Source organism: Sus scrofa, chromosome 15 (assembly GCF_000003025.6).
Source record: "Sus scrofa isolate TJ Tabasco breed Duroc chromosome 15, Sscrofa11.1, whole genome shotgun sequence".
NCBI classification, from domain to species: domain Eukaryota; kingdom Metazoa; phylum Chordata; class Mammalia; order Artiodactyla; family Suidae; genus Sus; species Sus scrofa.
In genome coordinates this window covers 112,336,398-112,356,746 of record NC_010457.5, presented here as the reverse complement: position 1 = coordinate 112,356,746, position 20,349 = coordinate 112,336,398, and the positions used below count along the sequence as shown (strand labels likewise).

General features: G+C 36.4%; 1 protein-coding gene across 47 annotated transcripts in view; it reads right to left on the bottom strand.

Moving 5' to 3' along the window:
• The window catches only part of MAP2 (microtubule associated protein 2), a 306,355-nt gene that overhangs the window by 106,186 nt on the left and 179,820 nt on the right, over nt 1–20,349 (bottom strand). For 30 of the 47 annotated variants that reach the window (XM_021075002.1, XM_021074986.1, XM_021075011.1 and 27 more), the window contains one exon: nt 10,165–10,239. The exons of 16 other annotated variants lie outside the window; for them this stretch is intronic. The gene's annotated coding sequence lies outside the window, so the exon portion shown is untranslated. Of the gene's footprint in view, nt 1–10,164; nt 10,240–15,512; nt 15,526–20,349 lie in introns of those variants that run through there. One more of the 47 variants, XM_005672145.1, reaches the window with a different exon arrangement.

The following is a 20,349-nucleotide window of genomic DNA, read 5'->3' as shown; positions in this document are numbered from 1 at the left end:
TGCTTCTCATACAGGCTGACATATCAAACTGTTTTTCTCTATTTACTTGTAGGAAGAGCTAATTTTATTAGGGTTTTTTCATTTTTAAAATGCTCTTGGAGTTCCCGTTGTGGCTTAGGGAATTGAGACCGGACTAGTGTCCATGAGGATGCAGGTTCGATCCCTGGCCTCACTTGGTGGGTGAAAGGATCCAGTGTTGCTGTGAGCTGTGGTACAGGTCACAGATGCAGCTCGGCTATGGCGTTGCTGTGGCTGTGGTGTAGGCTGGCAGCTGTAGCTCTGATTTGACCCCTAGCCTGGGAATTTCTATATGCTGTAGGTGGGGCCCTAAAAAGAGGCAAAAATAAATAAATAAAAACAATAAAATGCTCTCTACTGCCATGAGAACTTGATTAAATTGCTACCCATTCTCAAAGGGAAAGGAGTTTTAACCCTCAGGGCAAAACAATGATCATACACTTAGTGCAATGCAATATTTCACAAAAAGCCCAGATGTCCCACAATCATAGGAAGCTTTGTGACAGAATTATTAGCAGGTAAGTTGATTTTGCAGAATATTTAGCTGATAGAATAGCTTTTATACAATACTGTGACACAATCTTCCATTCCTATAAAGTAATCAGATGCAAGGCCTCCCTCCATATAAATAGCAATATTTACTACTGTTCTAATAAATAGCACTGATAGAACAAATAAAAATTATGGAGCCTTTATATAATTATTTTTGAGCTCATCCAAACATCAGAATTCTTTAAAAATATTTGCAAAAGTACCAACCATAAGTTTCTTCCTCAATATTTTACCTTTGTTTATTTTTCTTTAAAAGGGTACATCTTTCTTCAGTTCAAAATGAGTTTTTATTTGACCATACCACTTCACATCTTTTATAATGAATTTTAGAAACTCATCAGAGTACAAATATTTATTTTGCTCTACAATGACCCTTTCTACATCTATTAATAATCATTTGATTGTTTTAGCAAGCAGTGATTGAAGGAACCCAAGAGCAGTGTCAAGCACTATGCTTTTTGCACCATTACCCTTTTGGACACGACAAATTTTTTCTATAAGAAGGGTTTTAAAAAATAAATTATTTATGTACTACTGTAAGAATTAACTTTTTGGGGGGCTATACCCATAGCACAGAATTAACTTTGATAAAATGATGTGTCTAATGCATTTACCACTTTAAGATGATACTGAAATTATGATCCATAGTTTTATCTCTATGGTATGAATGGCATCGACTTGCCAGGGCTTGAACTATTTAATCCAAATGTTTGAATATAATAATTCTGTAGACAGACCTTCCTTTGGTATAATAGAGACTGCTAACAGTTTATCAAAATTTCTTTCTTCTTAAAAAAATTTTTTCTTACTTTCCCCCAGCACACAGTAGGTTTACATTTCCTAACCTCCCTTGCAGCTAGGTGTGGTCATATGAAGCAGCTTTAACCAACAGAAAGTGAGCAGATGTGCTGAGTCTATTTCTGGGGTTTGCTCATAGATACTTCCATGTGCTCCTCCTTGGTCTTGACCTTCTACCAGCTAGATGGAGACAATAACAAAGTAAAGCTACAAATAAAAGAAGTCTGGATGCCTTGTTGACTATGAAAAGGAAAGACAGCCTTCCAACCCAAACACTCACCCAGGACTGTTAAATGAGCAGGAAATAAAGTCATAACACATTTCTGAATTGCCTTATTTTAGCAATTAGCCAATCCTAACAATATACTCAGAGAAAAGTTTGAAGAAATGTATAATGAAATTAGGAGGAAAAATGGATGAGACTAATAGAAGTAGTAAGGTTAAATGAAACAAATTTCAGTAGCTATGCCCCATGTATCGCCTGCACAGCAAATCCCAACATGGAACAGCCCATGGCTGTTGGAGTGGGAGGAGGGGGAGAGTCTGCTGGAGAAAAGAGCATTTTCTTTTCCTTTTCCTACATTATCTTCTTCATGCCCCTCTCTTTTTCTAGTATGGATGGAGCAAAGATGGCCCAGCCTTCAGGTTGGTCCTATTCTAAGGCCTGCTTTGTGGTCAAGGTGGAATCAGAATCATTTTCAGAGACTCTTATGACAGTTTGATGTTTGCCAAGGACAAAATGAAAGCACTGCCTTTTCTGGGATGGTAGAAAATACAACGTTTACACCTGGTCTACTTCCTGTCTCTACAGTCCTTCCCTCGTTGTCTAAACCTTATCTTAGAAAAATACGTGGCCCTTGCTTTTGTTAATATTAATATCTCTACTTGTTCTTTAATACATTTTTTTCCTGCCTCCTCCAACGCTTTGTTTCCTTAAATACTCCTTTGTGGAATCACAATGTCAGCTTCCTCCTTCCTATGACTATAAACATACTCCTTTTTTTCTTCTCCACAACAAATGAACCATCACACATAGAGAAATGACAGTTAAAAAACCACCACCGTCAATTGCACCCCCCAAAAATTAAATACCTAGGAAGAAACCTGACTAAAGAGGTGAAAGATTTGTATGCTGAGAATAATAAAACACTAACCAAGGAAATCAAAGAGGATGCAAAGAAATGGAAAGATATTCCATACTCCTGGAATGGAAGAATTAATAATGTAAAAATGGCCATACTACCCAAAGCAATCTATAGATTCAATGCCATCCCTATCAAATTACCCATGACATTTTTCACAGAACTAGAACAAACAATCCAAAAATTTACACAGAACCATAAAAGACCCAGAATTGCCAAAGCCATCCTGAGGGGGGAAAAAAACAAGCAGGAGACATAACTCTCCCAGACTTCAGACAGTATTATAAACGTACAGTAATCAAGACAGTGTGGTATTAGTACCAAAACAGAAATACAAATCAGTGGAACAGAACAGAGAACCCAGAAATAAACCCAGACACCTATGGTCAATTAATCTTTGACAAAGGAGGCAAGAACAAAAAAATGGGAAAAAGACAGTCCTTTAAGCAAGTATTGCTAGGAAACCTGGAAAACTGCACGCAAATCAATGAAACTGGAACACACCCTCACACCATGCACAAAAACAAACTCAAAATGGCTTAAAGACTTAAATGTAAGACAAAACACCATAAAACTCCTAGAAGAAAACATAGGCAAAACATTCTCTGATATCAACCTTACAAATGCTTTCTTAGGTCAGTCTCCCAAAGCAACAGAAATAAAAGCAAAAATAAATCAATGGGACCTAATCAAACTGATAAGCTTTTGCACAGCAAAGGAAACCATTAAAAAAAAAAAAAAAAAAAAAAGACAGCCTATGGAATGGGAGAAAATAGTATCAAATGATGCAACTGACAAGGGCTTAATCTCTAAAATATACAAACAACTTGTACAACTCAACAGCAAAAAAACCCAAAAAACAAAAAAACAAACAAAAAAAATAAATAAACAAAAAAACCAACCCAATTGAAAAATAGGCAGAGGACCTGAATAGACATTTCTCCAAAGAAGACACACAGATGGCCTACAGGCAAATGAAAAAATGCTTGACCTCACTAATTATTAGAGAAATGCAAATCAAAACTACAAAGAGGTACCACCTCACACCAATCAGAATGGCCATCATTAACAAGTCAACAAATAACAAATGCTGGAGAGAATGTGGAGAAAAGGTAACCCTCTTACACTGTTGGTGGGAATGTAAATTGGTTCAACCATTATGGAAAATAGTACCTCAGAAAACTGTAGAACTACCATATCACCCAGCAAAACCACTCTTGGGCATATATCTGGATAAAACTTTCATTGAAAAACATACATGCACCCCTATATTCATTGCAGCACTATTCACAATAGCCAAGACATGGAAACAACCTAAATGTCCATCAACAGATGAATGGATTAAGAAGATGTGGTATATATACACAATGGAATACTACTCAGCCATTAAAAAGAACAAAATAATGCCATTTGCATCAACATGGATGGAACTAGAGACTCTCATACTAAGTGAAGTAAGTCAGAAAGAGAGAGACAAATACCACATGACGTCACTTATGTCTGGAATCTAATATACAGCACAAATGACCATTTCTACAGAAAAGAAACAAACTCATTGACTCGGAGAAAAGACTTGGGGTTGCTGAGTGGGAGAGGGAAGGAGTGAATAAGCAATGAGATCCTGCTGTTTGGCGCAGTGAACTATATCTAGTCACTTGTGATGGAACATGATGGAGGATAATATGAGAAAAAGAATGTGGGAGTTCCCGTCGTGGTGCAGTGGTTAACGAATCTGACTAGGAACCATGAGGTTGCGGGTTCGATCCCTGCCCTTGCTCAGTGGGTTAAGGATCCGGCATTGCCGTGAGCTGTGGTGTAGGTTGCAGACGCGGCTCGGATCCTGCGTTGCTGTGGCTCTGGTGTAGGCCAGTGGCTACAGCTCCAATTAGACCCCTAGCCTGGGAACCTCCATATGCCGCAGGAGCGGCCCAAGAAATAGCAAAAAAAAAAAAAAGACCAAAAAAAAAAAAAAAAAAAAAAAAAGAAAAAGAATGTGTGTGTGTGTGGTGTGTGTATGAATGACTGGGTCACTTTGCTGTATAGAAGAAATTGAGAGAACAATATAAATCAATATAATAGAAAAAAAAACCTAAAAAAAAACCAAACAAAGCAAAAACAAAAAGATTAAATAGCAGTGTTAGGCATGTACAGAAAGGAAAACACTGAAAATCTTAAAGAACATTGGCAAAGTGCCTCCATCTGTAATTTATGAAGGTATAAATATCTGAAGAGTTAAAATGGTCTTCATGAAGTTGTACTTTATGGTCACTTGTGATAGAACATGATGGAGGATAATGTGAAAAAAAGGTATACACACACACACACACACACACACATATATGTATGAGTGGGTCATTTTGCTGTACAGTAGAAGTTGACAGAAAACTGTCAATCAACTATAATGGACAAAAAATTCTTAAAAACAAACAACCAATAAAATCAACCACCAGCAAAAAATCTATTTTGTAAATCTGCTACCTTGGACTACTGCTCATTTCCTTCTCACCTCCTTAATCCCTCATTTATATACACCACCTGCTCACTCTTTCAATCATTATTTAGTTGTTATTTATTGTTACTATTAATTTTATTTGTTAATATTTATTACATATTTGTTTTAAATCAGTAACATGGTTTTGGAGGTACAAATATGAGGAAGAGAAAACTTATAGTTTTGAGGACTTCAAAGAGCTGGGGAGAAAGATGAAAATAATTTCACAGCAGGAAGATTTTTCTGTAGCTTAGGTAAACTTAAAGGGCTCTGGAAATGCCTCCTCCCTCAAAAGGCACAATTAATACCATTTTGGGGTATGGAGAAGAACGCTTCATAGAAAGAATGACGTATGAATTGAAAAGACATAGGCCTTTATAAGTCAGACAAGGGGAAAATGGATATTTAGGCAGGAGTTGCAGAAATAACAAAGGCAATAAGTAACATGAGAAAAACATGATGTACAAAGACAGCTAATGGCTGAAGAAGCGACAAGTAGTCTGCTGTGGTTAGAAGGAAAGAAAGGTAATTGAGTAAGAAGAGAGGATTGGAAATTGTCCAGAAGTGGCTACTTGGAGTCCTATTTTGCAAGGTCTTTCGTGAGTTTGGACCTTTATATTATAGGAAAGTTTAAGTAGGGAAAAGAAATGATCTCATGCATATGAAAAAGTCATGTGGCAGAGAGTCCGCCTGTACAAGAGTCAGGAAAAGGGAAAGCTATCAAAGGCCATTGAAAGGTTCAGGCAAATGTTCTAGAAGTCTGCACTGAGGGAAGAAGAGTGTCTGGCACTTGGATTTTGAAGTATCTCAATCACCATAGAATGATTCTCTCTCTTCTGCTTCAGCGCAAAGCAGATTTCTATTGTCTTTGACCCCTTCTCCAAAATGACTGAGACAAGGCTACTGCAACCGAGCTACAGAATTTTGTGAAGGCAAACAGCCAAAAAGATTTGGCTTTTAAGACCTCCCTTACTAAGCCTCCCTTAGTAAGGGACTTTTAGTCACGGCCAATAAAAGAACTAAATGTACGATAACTATTCCTTTATTCTAAGCATTAGAAAAAGTGCTCATCAGCACCAAATTTTTTGTCTTTTCCTATCTCCATCTGGCCAAATTGTTAAAAGGAAAGACTTAATAACAGTTCTCTCCCGAACAAGAACTAGAGCCTTTTGCAGCAGGTGGTGCCCACCTCTGCCTACAGAATTGCAGCCCAAACAATCTGCTTGCAATTGCAGAGAACTCAGTAGAATGTGCTTATGACTCAGCCTGTTAAGTAGGAGGACTGTTATTGTTATTTTAACTCCTGCCAGAGTATGTGGGCAGTTTTCCCTCTTTCTGTCTCCAGTTAACTGAAGGACATGCCTCTTCAAAACCTCACCCCAGGATAGGTTCTTGTTCGGTAACAATCAGAACAATTTGGGGTCTGGGTATGACTGCCAGCTGATAGTACAGACCAGAAAAGGCTTTCATAAAGGGAACAACCAATATCCTAATTTACCAATAGAATTTATTTTTAGAATGTTTAATCTGCTTTGAGAATTATTCACACAGAGTGCCATGGACTGGAGTTGAATGCTGATGAGATAGTAATGAGCACAAGTCAAGATACTTATTTCAAAAAGGATGGTGAAAATACCAGGTTTTCTTTCTCTTTCCCTGAACCGTTGGGATATTGTGGTCTACTGTTTGTCTTTCTCTCGCCAAATGTTGTCAACAATGTAAACACTCATCAAATGCTGCTCCTAAGGAATATTGTAAAAATAAAACAAAAAAAATCAGCCTATTTTACAGAATATTGTCTTACAGGATAAGCTTTACCCACTGATGAACGATGAAAATATGTAAATCTACCGTGAAGATAAAGCAATATCTAAGCAATGTCAAATTGTGGCAAATATTATTATTATGTAGATAAGAGATGGCCTGGAATAGTAAAAGAAATATTTTTTGCTTTTAAAATGGCTTTCTCATTTCCACTCAGCGAATTTGTCTCTGTTTTTGGTCCTATAAATTAAGATTCGAGATTACATATCAGTAGAATAAAACTTTATCATAATGCTATACAATGATGTGTCAAAATGATGCTTAAAAGTTCCTCAGCATTTCAGAAGTGATGGACCGTATTAAGACAAACTGAAAGAATTCTGAAAAGGGCAACAATCATTACTGGTGTTTATTAAAGATAGTGCGTGTATTCCACAGTAACCCTGGCATACCTCTCTAGTCCTTCAACAAGTGAGGGTCCAACCAAGATAGAGACACGGTTCTAGACACAGCTCAGAACATCACATAGTCTCTGCCTTCAGTGGGAAGAGAGGATATTGAGGTCATGTCAATGAGATAGAAGATGTCAGATTATACAGCACCTCGTTAGCCACAGTAGGCATATAAGCTTTATTTTTATTATGAGCAGCCCCTGGTGGATTTTAAGCCAAAGAGTCATATCAAATGATTTATAAGTGATCAGACTATATGAACAATTGATTTAAGAGAACAAGATTTAGTACAAGAGGCTTGTGCAGAAGTAAGGGTGAGAGAGGAGATTCCAACGATGCAGGTAGAGACAATCAGATTTTGAACGGAGATGAGCTTGCGACTGTTATTGTCTGCAATGAGGCTTAATTAAGGAGGTTAAAAAATATGCCTTTAATATGTAGTGGCAGTCAGAAATGAACCATTCATCAGGGGTTGTTTACTACATGTTAATGTTTATATGAGGCTTTTGCATCAAAAAGATGCTACAGTAGTGTATGAAGTAGTAAGACTTAAATGTCAGACATATATCAACCTTTATATTTAGTTACATGTATTAAGTTTGAAACATTAAATTCTAAATTTTATAGAATAGTTAGTAATATTAGTAAGTCATTACAAAGAATTTGTCATTTACCAAGCATTTTCACTCCTATCATCCCATTCAATGTGAAGAGAGCATAGCAAAATAGAGACATCTGCTTAAACATTCACATTTATGATATCACTGAAGGGATCTTTGCCACTTCCAACAATCTGGTTTATCACTCTGGGTAGATATTGTGCCTTCCTTGTTTTTCTAACATCAGTCCCCTCAGCTCGCATAAAAGGATCCCAGCAAATAATGGTGGACTAAATAAAACTGCTATTTACGTGTCAAATAAGTTAGGTTACCCAGTTCTTTTTTTGGTGGACAGTATAATTTTGGAATCTGAGAGAGATGAGTTTGAATCTAGGTTCTGCAGTCACTATATAATCTTGGCCCATATATGGGCCTCTTTTCCCATCTGCAAAACTATACTGTTCCTGTAACCTGCAAGGCTAACATAAAGTCTTATATGTACTCATATCTGCTTATGCAAAGTCTTATATGTACTCAAAGGTTAGTTTATCCCTTCTTTCTCCTGACTTTGTCACAGTAGTAATTACTCCCTTCAGAAATAAAACACTTCTGAAAGATTCTATGTCTATAAATCTTACTTATGTATTATTATTATTAGAATGAAATGTAGTATTAGAGAAAATTAGGAAAAACTTCCTTTTTAAAAGTTTATCTCATGATTTTTGAAGGGAATATGAACAATTAACACAGGCCAAACAAGAGTGCTTTTCTTTTAAGTATCTTTTAAATTTCAAAGGTAGTACTTATTGTATTTGGGAATAGTCAGTATTTATATCTATGGGGAAATAAACAGATTTCAATTATCATGTTATGGCAAAAGCAGTAAAAAAAATATGAGTATCATTAGTTAGTAGGATCCTTACAGCCAAAAGAAATAAAACATGTATTTCTAATTGGAAAAAACGAAAGAGAAATAGAAATGGCAATGATATCACATATTAAAACCTTTGGATTTCTTATACACAAATCCCAAAGATGCTTTGAAAGCCATACTTAAACCATTTTAAGATTAAATTTTCAAAATGCTGAAAGCTATTTAGAAATAATAATACTATGCACCAAATGACTGAAACATTAAAATGAGTCACCTTTATGACAGAATGAGTCAACCAGATCTTCATGTATCAAATATGGATGGATCTCTAAATATAAAGTTGAGTGAAGGCAAGCTGCAAGACTATCTACAGTATGATGCCATTTATGCAAATTTTATAATGTAAATGATTATATGGCATATTTCATATGCATGTCATTAATGTTAGGAAGTCATTAAACACAGGAAGGTTATATCATCTTTAGGATTGTGACAGAATCCTATGAAGAAAGGAAAGGTTCAAACCTTTTCTAAAGCTGAATATTAGCATTTTTAAAAATTCATGTGGCCAATACTTGGGTATGTAATATTTTCTATATTCCACTTTGAAAATTTTGTAAAATTTCTTGTTTAAAAAATAAAATAAAGATTTAACAAAAACACTGATGTGCATATTGCTATGGCCAATTTCAGATTGGCTATTTAGTACTTCCAATAACAAGAAACTAAATGAAAATGCATTCTTCATCTCCTAGAATAAGAAATCATTCATTTGTATTCTTTCTGTAATACTACTCTCCTTTCACCGTGGGAATTTTGAGTTAAAGATGTAAAATCAAAGAAAATATTCTTTCTGCTTGTAAACCGAACTAAAGTTTCTTTATTTACTCATGTAACAATTATAAAGTAACAAATACAGACATAAAATAAGTGTTTGCTTGCTCAGACTTTTTCAGTACATGCATTGCATTTTTTTTCTTCCATAAATTCAGACAGAACCAACTCACAGCAAAGAGGAATCTGATGACTAGCGATTTCTACTACAACTATTCTCACAATAATAGCTGGGGCTGATATTCTTCCCCGTTCCTCGCTCTCAGACCCAAGTATAAAACCTTCTCTACTACCCACCTCCTCTCTCTCTCTGCCTCATACCCCTAATCTGTAAAATGGGGATCCTTGTATCTACTGACAGGGTTGTTATAGGAATATATTGTTGAGTGCAGGAAAGATAGGCTTATTAGTTCAATCCTCATATCAGAGAAAGATATTTTCATTCTTTTACTATGAAATCATTGAAAAATTCTGAAATGCTATTTTAATAATCATAAATCTATGAGCTGTGGCATGCATGCATATTTTTCCCTTATTAAAAAGAATTGCTATTAATCAAAATTTTTTGAAAAATACAGTCAACAGAGTTATTTTTTCACAATTGTGGGTAACTTTTACTGTAGAGAGGGCAGGGTCTTACCTATTCAAAGTGGTAAAATGGTAAAGTTCGTTATATTGTGTTCTCAAAAGGTGGATAATATGTGCTGACTTCTTTCTGTAAAAAAAAAAGAATTTAGGAAATTGATAATTTAATTTCTGATCCATGTACATCAGTTACATCATGTTGATCAATACCGAGTTCAACTTGTGGCTTTATTATATTGATTGGGTAACTATGAGATCATGAGATGAATTTCATGGTGGCTCTTCAGAGTCATACACTGAGCATTTACAAACAGCTAGGGTGTCTTCAGAGTGTTTGGAATAGAGAAGCAAAAATGCTAACGTTGCAGACTTTCACTTTTGAGTCCACTCCAGTGAAGCTTTGTAAGTATTATATCCAAGAAAAAATAATATTTTAAATTGTTTAAATTGTTTTCAGCTAATAAATAGCAGGCAATTGTATTCTCTCCCAAGAGAATATATTCATCCTGGTAAATCGTTAATTATATCCAGTAAGCTTTAAAGGACTGGGCCTCTAGCCCAGTCTGCATTGATTCTCTATAGCACAGGAAGGAGAGGATTTTTTTTTTAATCATCTAATTACATTTTCTCTATAGAGCACTAAACTTATTTTGACATTCAGAATCCTAAAAGTCATTCTGGATTAGCAGTTCTGCTAAGAATTCCACTAGAACAATACAAAAAAACCCCTTTTACTCAAGTTGGTACCTAGAAATAAACACAATTACTAGAAGGCACTAGGTTTATTCTGTACCTCATAAGCCATTCAAGTGTACTCAACCCTCAGTAATAAGTGTGTGTCCTTAAATGCAAGGGGCAGAGCAGAGGCCTATTCTGAAGTCTTTCTCTCTTAACAACAGGTGTCTTAAATCTATGCATCTTTTTGTGTCTTCACCAAGGCCTGCGTGCTTTCGCGCCTGGTAAAATGGACCCCATCACGTTCTCAAGGAAGATGCTGCTCTGTGAGTGTGGAGCCCTAAGACTCAAATTGATAACTATTAACTCTTCTTCAAGATCCAGAAGGAAATGCAAATTTGGAAAGACAAAAAGCAGGTGGCTCAGATCGTCTCCGTGACCCTTCAAAGGAAAATGTGTACATGGATATCAAATCAAGGGGTTTGATTCAAAAGTGACAAACACTGACTGGGCCAGGACCTGTATTAAATGCCTTTACATGTATTAGGTTATTTGACCTGCGAACATTCAAATACAATGTATAGTAGCGAACAAGTCCATTAATGCGCATTAATGACAGAAAGGCTTGGCATTAAAAAAAAAAAAAAAGGAAAATTCTGCAGGCAAGAATATGCACAGTAGAATTCTCCCTTCCCTCGAATAACTAGATAGCTATTTTAGGGAAAAAAAACCTGACCACGCAGACCTCTGTATTTTTTCCCTTAGTTTAGCTCAGTGGTTCTTAAATTTGAAATATGTATATATAACCTTATTATATGGAATTCTATGTACAAGAACAAGACTCCATCATACAGAGGTCTATGCACAGTAACAAAGACTAAAGAATTTTTAAGGGTAGTTTTGATCAAAAGCAAATTAACCTTCATAGGTTGATTTTAGAACAAGAAAAAATGATAAATCAGCTCTGGACCTTGTTCAGAAAGAGAGTCTTTGGGTGATTAATCAATGATTATTGAATAAAATACCATCCTTTATTTCTTCTTTACATTCCTTCTTTTCCTTAAATTCCTTAATGTGAATATTTTTGGCACTTCATCTTCATGATTTTCAAATTCATGTGCACACACACAAATGTGTGCAAGTATATAATTATATATTGTGTGTCTTTTACCTTAGTAAAAATAAGAAAAGAAATAGGAATTCTGGTCTGTGGACTAGATCCATCCTGCTGCTGGCTATTTTTCCAAATATAGTGTTTTGGGAACCCAGCCATATCCATTCATTTCCTTGTTGTCTGTGGTTGCATTCATGCTCCACTGCATGGAGGTAACAGAGTTGTGACAGAAACTGTGTAGACCTTTATATATTTATCTGTGACTCCAAATATTTACTTTCTGGCCCTTTATAGAAAATGTTTATCTATGCCTGTTATTAAAGAACACATTCATCATTTGAGCAACACTAAAAACAATATTCAAAAGAAAATCCTGTCTTTTAAAGTCTTTCCAAAAACTAACTCAAAAGTTGTATATGAATTAAAGTGAAATGCTAGCCTTAAACACTTAAAAACTAATTTTATCCCAACAGAATTAGAGAATTATTGGCCAAAGGATGAGATGATTATTTGAAAATTGAGGGTGCCAAGTACCCATTAGTCATAAAAATAATGCCCTGTTTACCCATCTTTCTGACTTTTGTGGGTCTTTTTGTTTGTTATAAAATCAAAATGACTGTCTTTTTTTCCTAGGCTTTATTTTATGAGAAAAAAGATGAATGCCATCTGGGAATTACTTTGAAAAAGCAATTTATGGCCTATTCCATAAGGCACATAAAATTGAATGCTTCTAAATTAACACAGTGCAGTTAGAGGTGATTATTTCCATTCCATATCAAAAGATTTAAATTTACACAGTTTTTGTTAAGAATATTACTTGGCACAGTTTCAGTGTTGCTACGCTATATAAAGTGGCTGCAACATCCCTAAAATAATATTAGCAAACATTTATTCAGCTTTTATTACATGCCAATGTTCCAAGCACTTCAAATATATTAATCGCATATTCCTCATTGTTTCCCTTTAAGACAGGCAACTCTTAAAATCCACACTTAAAGATGATAAAACTGAGGCTAAAAGACTCTAAGTGACTTTCCCTTCCTGACACAGTTAGAAAGTGGCCAAGCCTTCATCCTTTAGACCCTGAGAGTTAGTTTTAGGTCTTCAACTCTGGTTAAAGACAACTTCAAACATGAAGACTTTGTGGATTCTCTGAGAAGTGGTGTTTCACCAATGGCAACTTGCAGTTTACAAGAAATACTTAGTACATATATATTATTCAGCATACTCAGCTTCTTGAACAAACTGAAATTTACTCGGCTGCTCCATTATTTCTATCTGCTTTGCTTATGCCACTTTCCAGAACCTCTTAGAGCTGGGTCTGGACATTGTGAACAATCATGACTAATATCTGACAAAGTCAATTGGTTAACATAACAATGATATTTAAGGGTTACAAGATTGAGAATAGGGTATGCATTGGCATCACAAAATAAGTGAATCATTTAAGGAGGAATCCAAGACAAACACTTTGTTCAGCTATAAACAAAATCAGCTTTATCAGCTGGTTACTCAGATAGAAAGGATGTGCATACAATGCACTTAGGCTGCATACAATACATGTTTGGCTGTGGGTACTTTTATGTGCAAGTTATGTGACACCTGTAAGGTTGAAGTTAGAATGATAAATTCATGCAGACTTTCAGAATCTCATGAAGAATATATTGCCAAGGTGTGGTTGTCCCAACCCAAGTTTCACAAAGCAACAAAGTAATGATGAAATCTTTTCTGGACTTCTAGACCAGGATACATTTTCCTTTCACCTTTGAAATACATCGTAGCATTAAGGATCATTTGACTGTTTTTCATGTTTTGACAGACCTTGTCAGATAACCTAAATGCTGAGATGCTTGAAGCTGCTGGAATCACGGACAGAGCTTCTGTAGGCTAAACTTAACCTCATTGACTAGTGTTAGCTCATGCATAGCTCTCAATAATCAATAATCACATTGTTTGCCATCTCCTCTATCAGTCTGTTCCATGATATTTTGAACCATTCATGTAATTCAGCGTGCTTGTCCAAGATAGCAAAATTTCAACCTCTGGGGACTAAATTGCCAATACTACTGGAAAAATATCCACAATCCAAGCAATCTTTCAATAGGAGAGCAGCTACCAACATAAAGCATTTAGTCTAACGTGCTATTAAACCATTTGTATTCCCTAAAGTTTTAGAAGCAGTTCATCATCACTAGCTATTTGTGAATAGCTAAAAGTCATGGCGAATAAAACTCACTGATAGTTGAGCAGATCAGAGAAAAGATTTTCCTTTCTTGGTACCTATGCCAAAGTTCTTTTTGGAAGAACATTATGTTCTTTGCAAAGGAAACATACTTGAAAATATATACTTGAAAAACAAAAGCCCTATTCAAAACATAGGGTCTCCAATTGATCAGACACTCTAGGTAAGGTATAGAGTAAGAATTTCTCCTTTTAATTCCCAAACTGGCTACTCCAGGCTATTGCCAAGGACTAATAGACTGAATTAAAGTGATTCAGTAGAAATTATCTAGTCTTGTCCAAAGAATCTCAACATAATTCAGGGCAGTAAAAATAGGATACAAAAAGGTATAGGATAAAGGATTAGATTAGTCAGAAAAATCAGGCTTAAGTCTCTGAGTCTTTACAGAATAAAGGTTTATATCTTGTTCATACAAATCCTGATGCTACCTCTCTCCCACACAGTGACCCATCAATCTAGGGACATTCTTCTTGTGGCTCAACTCATGGCCTCAGAGATTACGGCAGCAGGAGCGGAAGTTATCTGCAGGGCTGTGCACTGGCTCTTAAATGCTTTAACATGGAGGTGATGTAAATCACTTCTTTTCACAGCCCACAGGCCTGAACCAACCACGTGGCTCTACCTAAATGCAAGGGGCTGAGAAACATGGAGGATAAATGGAGATGGGGTGAGCAGCACAAGTCTCTATCACAGGAGTGAAAGAGGCCTGATGAGATGCCCAGTGACTATTTTAGGGCTATGTTAGATCCCTTCCTTGTTGAAAAGGGTTGAAAAGAAATCATGCTCAGTGATATCAGCTAAAAGCTTATTTTGCTAAATTGTTAACACATGCTAACTCTGATTGACTACATATGTAAATATAAATAAATATTTTATTTTATCAATTTGAATTGGCACTGCAATATAGAGAACCTTGGACAGCAAGAGGGCAGCTGTGTCTATGTTTCCACTTAGTGATATACTGCACTGCTGTTTTCTGCTCAGAATCAAAATATAGCTGAAAAAATAACACTTCTTTGCTTGACAGCCATCTGTCCATTTGTTTCTAATTTTCATACAAACACTAACCATTTTTAAAATGGGCAAATAAGTTAATGCAGATGTGCAGATTCACTGGTGTAAGAAGGGACTGGGGAGGGGCAGAAAGGCAACAGGCTGTCACAAAACTTATCATGCCATATGCTACTTGTCACTTAATGATTTCACTCTCATGTTCAAAACTCTTCTGTCCAAATGATAAAAATTAAGTTTCTAGGCCTGGCCTCAAGGACTTCTATACTGTGACTATACTGTACTTTTTCAAATTTATCTCCAACTTTCTACCATTACAAGCCCTCATATCTTCTAAGACTTTTTTTTTTTTTTGGTAGACCTTTTAATTTCCTTTTCCATTCCAGCTCCATGACTTTCTTCTTTCCTTCTGCAAAGTCCTCTTCATTCTCTTTGTTCCTCTTCCCACCTCTCTGGCTCCCCCTCTCCTTCCCTTCCTTACTTCCTCTGGATTTGGTAACTCCTTGTGAACCAAAGCTCTCTTCTCCAGGAACTCTTCCCAATCACCTCCAAGAAGGTCTCTGTCTGCTGGTGCTTTATTCTAGTCTTTAAGACTTTATTTGGCATTCAACTGAACGATTGTGTGTTGTTAATTAAGGCTTATTGAAATGGAAACAAATTCACATCCCCACCTTTTTTTTTTCTGCTTTATTTCCATCTTAGAAGTCACTGGTTTCTATCAAATATATCAATTCTTTTTTCATAGTATTTTTAACTCAAAACAAACACAAATGAAGGACAAAAAATATTAAGGCATATAAGAACACGCAATGCACTTTTTTTTGTCTTGTCTTTTGCCTTTTTAGGGCCACACGCATGGCATATGGAGGTTCTCAGGCTAAGGGTCTAATTGGAGCTATAGCCGCTGGCCCACGCCAGAGCCACAGCAACGCCAGATCCGAACTGCGTCTGCGACCTACACCACAGCTCACGACAACATCGGATCTTTAACCCACTGAGCAAGGCCAGGGATCGAATCTGCAACTTCATGGTTCCTAGTTGGATTTGTTTCTGCTGCACCACGATGGGAACTCCCACAACGCACTTTTAAGTAAGGCTGCCATATTATCAAATTATCTCAAGAAGTATTAGCAATTTACACTTCTAACACTGTTTACTTCCTTATGCTGGTATTAGCAATTTATACTTCTACCACTGTCTGTTTCCTTACAAGGTCAGCAGCACTGTGTATGATTAATTTCTACAATGTGCCCCACCTGACCCAACTAATCTCTAAGCTCTAGATGGGCAGGAGCCATTTTCTTTTGTATTTACTCTCTTTTGTTCAGCTATACTTCCTGTCTGGGAGCAAGTGCTTAAGAACTATTCATCAGATGAATGAAAAATTGAGGTATGTACTCCAAAAAATGGAAAAAGTATGCTGATACTTTAATTTTGCGTATATGCACTCCTCTGTTCCAAGCAATGAAATCTCTTCATTGACCTGACCTACTGTTTTCCTGATTTGAAAGTGGATGATTAGTAAAGGTTGAATGAATGAATAAATCAAAGAATGGGAGCAGTTTATTTTCTTAACCATTCTGATTAGAACTTAACTATATCAGTTCTTTGAAATAAAAATTAACACAATCTTGAGATAGGGAAGCTGTGTTGGGACCCTGGCCTATCACCTACTTGCTTTGGAATATTCAGCACTCCTTCTGACTTTTTGGATCCTGACTTTTATCTTCAGTAAAATGGAGAAATAAAAAAGATTTCCCTTACAGAGTTGCTGCAAGAAATAAATCAAATTATCTATAGACAAGTGCTCTGACAACTATGGGAAATTGTGATGTGTCAATATCAGTCTTCAAATAGTATTTCTTTACCACTTAGCACAACTACAGACACTGGTGAAGAGATAAGGTATTAACTTGAACAAAGTTCATGCCAATAAAAGATTTCTTAGCTTCAAACTCTAGTTTTGCTTAGCTGCCAAATGCCCTTTGTAAATTCTTAGGACATAGGATGTCTTTGAGAAGGGTTGTGCCAGATAAAGAAAGCATCTCATTCACTAATAGCCCCAAGTTCACCTGCTGGGAGCCATCTGTCAACCTGCAGCAGCACAGAGAGATTTTGCCGGGAAGGCATTTGGCTGAACCCCAGTGACAGAGCATCAGGCTATTTTTGAGGTCAATGTGAGCACTCATATTCCAGCTGTGGCCTAAAGAAATAAGCATTTTAGCCCACTGATGATGCTCTTTGCTTGAGCTTCTGCACGCTGAGGATGATATTACTGATGGCTAGATCATTTGAAAAGGCATGCATTTAGAAAAGGAGACTCCACCAGAGAGGAAAATACATGCTGTGCTACAGTCATCTGACCGGAAAAATGAAATTCTGGGAAATCTACTTTTCTCCCAAAGAGCTAAAAGCTCTGGAAGTAGAGGGATTTCATCAACTTACTGGAGTCTTGGGGAGAAGTTTACAGTTAAGGGTGATCTCCAGCTGATTCAGGTCCTTCATCTTTTGCTGCATGTTGTTCAAGAGGCAACCCGTGATAACTTAATTAGCACAGTGGGGACTAAGATGGCACCCGCCCCGCCCCCTTCAGTAATGCTACTGTGAAATTTGAAATATTTTCTTTTCCTCCTGAAGTTATTTTCTTAACAGAGACAGCCAACCTTTTTTTTTGTTTTTAACTAAAGGAAACTGCCAGTAATGACCCATTTTAAAAAGTAAAGATTTCTTAATGGAGTGAGAATATTACCTACTGGCTGAGAAAATAGATCAAAATAAAAGGTAGCCTTGAAGTGTACCTGTATCTGCTATATTAGCACTCTTAGGTGCTCTGGACATTTATAACAATATTTATGTATGCATGATATATCCCATCCGTAATCTTAGAAATATTAAAATACACAAGGATAGATCATTAAGATTTCATGGAACAAAAGGGAAGGACTTGGCATAGGAATGCTGGCAAAAAAAAAAAAAAAAAAGAAGTTTGCCTCTCTATAAATAGGAGGCAAAGGAGGAGGCTGATGTCTGCTGGGGAGCTCTTTAAAATGTTTTTCCCCTCTTTTATTATTCTGTCGGAGTGGCCGTGCAATCCTCCTCCTTTCTGCTCTTTTCAGAAGGGTGTTCTATTATTATGCTTTATTAATTGGCTTAGATCTAAGTAAATATATAGACACCACTGAGTTGAAAGGCAGTTGGAATGGAGGGAGGAGAAGGGCAGAAATCAACACAGGAGGAGGGGCACAGAAAGACAGGGACCCCAGGGCTAGACACCAGAGAACCCTAGCATTGCATGTTTGTGAAAGGCTTTTATTTAAAGCTCCTAGTGGCCACTTAACGTCTATAATCATGCCACATGTGTCTGATTTATACAAAAACATATAAAAATAAGATTAAAGTCTAAGCTTTAAAAAAAACAGCAAGTGAACCAATGATACGGCAAATATTCCAGCTGCTCTAATTACTGTTGTTCCAAAGGAAACGCAGTGCTGCTCTTGCCTTGCTTGGGTTCCCCTAGGCTCCCCTGGGACCACATCAGCCACCTTTGGTATTTGCAGGCATAGAAGTTTGCTTCAGAGGTAGAGTTTCACCTTCACATGCTGAGAATGGTTTTTAGAGCTACTCTAGGCCAATGAAGAGGCAATTGTATTTAAACAAAATTATTGCAACTTTAAAAATGATTGTTTTTTGAAAAGCATGGCTTCCCATAATTACACTATGGAAGTCACCTAGTGACTGGTATTATGTCGCCTTTAGCAGAGGCTTGACTTTAAGGACCTTAGAAGTGCCTTCTTAGGGATGGAGTATAGATCCCACAGTACAGTGATTTTGTTTTGTCTAATGTATTTGTGATTTCACTCTCCCCATCTCACATCCATCTTATTTTTAATGTACTGCCAATCTGAAAGCCATTTAGTTAAAAGAAAACTCATGCAGCTAAAGAAAAGGGGGAAAAAAGCCCAGCAAAAACAGTTTAAAAAGAAACCGGAAAACATTGTGACCTCTTTTTGGCCTCATGTTTTGGATGCCCTATCTGGTTATGATGAACACAGTACGTCTGCCCCACACACAGCAAGTCTGCTCCAGGCTTTCCAACTATCATTGGTTCCTTGGAGATTAGGCCCTGATCTAATGGAAGATAATCTTACCAATAGCCTCCAGAAATTCACTGGATGCCATTACAGTGCAGCACAGACACGAAGGAGTGAGGTCTCGTTCAATCCTGATGTAACTTTAATACTAAAATCTGGACTACAGATTTCTACTAAATCTGGTAAGAAAATACATATACCTCCACTTCGAGAACCAAAGAAAAGGAACTTTAAGTGTCAGAAGGAAGTTATAAGCTTCACTGTCCTCAAGATTCCTTTGGAAAATTGTTCTAATATGTTTGCATGGCTTAAAGAAGCCCGTGCACAATAACAAAAGACCTTGAGTTTCTCACCATGTTCTTTAAAACATGCGCTATATCACAAAAGACCTTTCATTTCTTAGCATGTTCTCATTTCTGAGTGTAGCATCGCCCAAACAGTTTCCAAAATCTTTGTGTAAATATAAACGTGTAGTTAACAGTTCTCTACTTCATTTAACAAATTCTTGCTACAGATGGCTACTGAACAGCACCATTTCCAATGGGGACCATGAAAAATAGCATCTATGTCATTTTATGACCAGTAACAAGCTCAATCATAACATACCCAGGGGAAATTTCTCGTTTCCAGTTTCCCAGAGAATTGGGTTTGAACATTATTCAAACCAACAGTCATTTCTCTTAAATAATTAATTAAATTATTAAAATCCTTCCTCCCCCCAAGAAATAATCTGTGATGATATCTTAAATCATTGTTATTGGAATAAAGCCACTTTGAGTCAAATTATTTTCTTTATCTGATGATTTCATAGCTGATAGGCAACATATTTTAAGCATGTTTAAAATTTAATATGTTTTTAAAATTACAACTAGAATCATAACTAGGAAATGTGTTTTTTGTCACTCTCAAAATTTCAAATACTGATTAAACTATATTTATCATATTAACAAAGAGATCTGAACTCTTCTCAGGTAAAAGCTTATAAAATGGAGATGACTGTCCAGATTTAAAAAATTTGAATAAATGAAGCATAATTCAGCTGATATAGCACACACATATCACAGATTGATCAACCTGAGGCAAAAATTTTGTAAAACCTCCTATTTT